At 48.7% G+C, this 3,069-nt stretch overlaps 1 pseudogene; it reads left to right on the top strand.

Annotated features, from left to right (window-relative positions):
* Positions 1 to 1,278: 1,278 nt before the first annotated feature.
* LOC108284820 lies at positions 1,279 to 2,507 on the top strand (annotated as a pseudogene).
* The last annotated feature ends 562 nt before the right edge of the window (positions 2,508 to 3,069 follow it).

Below are 3,069 nucleotides of genomic sequence, written 5' to 3'. Positions count from 1 at the left end.
TAGTCCAAGTCAGGCTCATGTAGTCAGAATGACCACCAGACAAAGCACTGATTGCCCCACTCAGTTTAAAACCTTCCCCATTCCCTGTTCTCGTTGTCCATCTGGGACCATCCTAATAGGCAAAGTCAGGTTCAAGGGTAAGTAGAGAACTCAGGCTAGTTCCTATTAGTGACAAAAACTAGACCTGGAATCTACTTTGCAAAGTGACACTACATGGTATTTGGAACTTCATCAAATTCAGCATATGCAGCTGAACAGCCCAGTGTAGTCAGAATACATTTTATAGAAAATCCATTTCACAGAGAACAAGATATATGGCTCCAAATGGAACCCAGAATATACCACTTGTGAATAATTGGCTGGTGTTTTGGAGGGAAGTTTGTGATGATTGATACTGAGTGTCAACTGAAGGATACAAAATATTGATCCTGGGTATGTCTGAGGGTGTTGCCAAGAGAGATTAACATTCCAGTTACTGGGCTGGGGAAGGCAGATCCATCCTTAATCTGGTAGGCAACATCTAATCAGCTGCCGGCAAATATAAAGCAGGCAAAAAAATGTGAAGAGGTGACAATGGCCTCAACTCCCAGTCTATATCCTTCTCCCATGCTGGACACTGTCTGCCCTTCAACACTGGACTCCCAAGTTCTTCAGTTTTAGGATTTGGACTGGCTGTCCTTGCTCCACAACCTTGTAGACAGCCTATGGGACCTTGTGATCATATACTCAAACTCCAGAAACAAAAGCAGGAGGGCTGACAGGGCTGCTGGAGTTTGCAGAGACAGGAGGAGAGAGTCTATGCTTTGCCACAGTGGCTGGGGGACATCTGCCTTTTCCAACAGCATACCCCTTTGAGATACACTCTGGCCGGGAGGTGGGTGGGGGAAAAGTTTGCGTTGCAATCCCCCTGCCTCTTTCTTCCCATCAATGCATATTTGCAAAAGGATTAAAGCCACAGATCACTGGGAGCCTATTTCTGCCTTGCAAAGGAGACAGGACTGAAAAAAAGCCAGCTCCTATTTCTTTTCACCAAGTGGGAAGGTGGTTTATTTTTCTTGCTTTTTGGAGTAGACACCCTTTCACCACCAGCCCTTATTCCCACCCTCACCCCGCAACCCCTTCCATCCTCTAAAGAGGCAGAGAGTTTTCTTTTGATCTTCCCCCCACCTTCCCTATTTATCCTGAAAAGGATTTGGTTACAAGCTTGAAGTATAAAAAGCCTTGGTGCTTCCCAGCAGCCGAGTCGAGGAGCTATGGGGGCTGACATAGCTTTTGGAGATGGACCAGCAGCCCAGGCTGATGCATTGCCATGCTGGGATTTGAATGGCTTGATACACTGGCCTGTCCCAGCACTTGCAGGATGGGGCTGGAGGGACTGAGAGGGGAGGCTGGGAGGATGCAGGACATTGGTCATAATTTTCTGTAAAATGTCTCCATCACAGACCAAAGTTTGGATGAGGCACAGGCCAGAAAACATGCTTTGAAATGCCACAGAATGAAGCCTGCCTTAGTCTAACGTGCTGTGTAAAATCAAAGACTGAACGCTTGAGTATCTGAAAAGCCCAGGAGGAGGAGCCATAGGCCTCCAGCTGGCGAGGATGGACCACATGCTGTTAGCAGAAGGCATGGCTGGCTGTGGCTTCTGGAGGGGCAGGTTCAGACAACTCAGTGGAGCGCATTCCGATTACAGAGCCAAACCCTCACAGATCAGACAAGTCTACCATACAGAGCTGGAGAAATGAGCAGGCCAGCAATGAGTTCACCACCCACGTGATGAGTCTCCTGTGAGAGCAAAGTCAGACAAGGCCCATTTCCCCAAAGGAGGTTGAGCGGATGGTCAGCATCATCCACCCCAAGTTCAGCTCTATCCAAACGCAACTCAAGCAGAGCACGTGCGAGGCTGTGATAGTTTTTCAGTCTGGTCTCCTCTGCAAGGCAGAAATGTGCTCCTGGCAATCTGCGGCCAGGATTTCTGGATACATGGCAGAATTGATGGAATTTCAATAAGCAACAGAAATCCTGAATGAGTGTTTCTATTCCCATCTCAGCAATCCTTACCCCAGTGAGGGAGTCAAAGAGGAGTTAGCCAAGAAGTGTGGCATCAGTCTCCCAGGTATCAAACTGGTTTGGAACCGAATCCAGTACAAGAACATAGGTAAGAGGAAGCCAGTATTTATGCTGCCAAAACAGCTGTCACTGCTACCAATTCGTCAGCCTGTGGAATCCAAGCTAACTCACCCTCAATTCCCAACTCAGCTGGTTCTTTCAACATGTCAAACTCCGGAGATTTGTTCACGAGCGTGCAGTCACTCAATGGGGATTCTTACCAAGGGGCCCAGGCTGGAGCCAATGTGCAATCACAGGTGGATACCCTTCACCCTGTTATCAGCCAGACAGTAGGACACAGTGATGGGCTCGCAGCCAGTCAGATGTACAGTCCACAGGGTATCAGTGCTGATGGAAGTTGGCAGGACGCTACTACCCCTTCATCAGTGACCTCCCCTGCAGAAGGCTCTAGCAGCGTTCACCAATACCGCCAACTGAACTCCCAGCAGTGGCATCCTGGCTGACCCTGTACCCCAGTTGGTGGGGGCGGGGGGGAGGGGAGTGGGTGGGGGTAGGAGGGTGGATTTCTTTCCCAATGCTGAAGTGAAGAGACTAGAGGTCAAAGCAGACAGCAGACAATGAGCATCTCTTCTCTGGGATGCTATTTCAGCCAATCTGGACATTTTTACTCTTCTCGTTTTCCTGAGTAGAAGCCACCCTTCCCTGCTTCTAGCCAGTAAACCTGATCTTTAACCTCTTCCCTGCCCCTGTGCCTCAGACTCCCGGGGTTCCTACCTCTAATCATTGAAGGGTATTTTCAGAGAAATTTAAAGAGGAAAAAAGTTAAAGAAAATTGTTGGGAGGGGGTCTTGACATGCGTGATGGAGTATATGTTGTCTGCTGAGAGGCAATGGTAACACTGAGCCATCCCCAGGCAGAAAACTCCTAGAATAGTAGGCCATATGTACCGGCCATGCACTACTTAAACCAGCTCCCAAAACACAGGATATCTGACCTTGCCTC

Source organism: Cebus imitator, unplaced genomic scaffold (genome assembly GCF_001604975.1).
Source record: "Cebus imitator isolate Cc_AM_T3 unplaced genomic scaffold, Cebus_imitator-1.0 Scaffold284, whole genome shotgun sequence".
NCBI lineage: Eukaryota > Metazoa > Chordata > Mammalia > Primates > Cebidae > Cebus > Cebus imitator.
The sequence above is the reverse complement of the archived record's forward strand: the minus strand, read 5'-3'. Positions and strand labels throughout refer to the sequence as shown.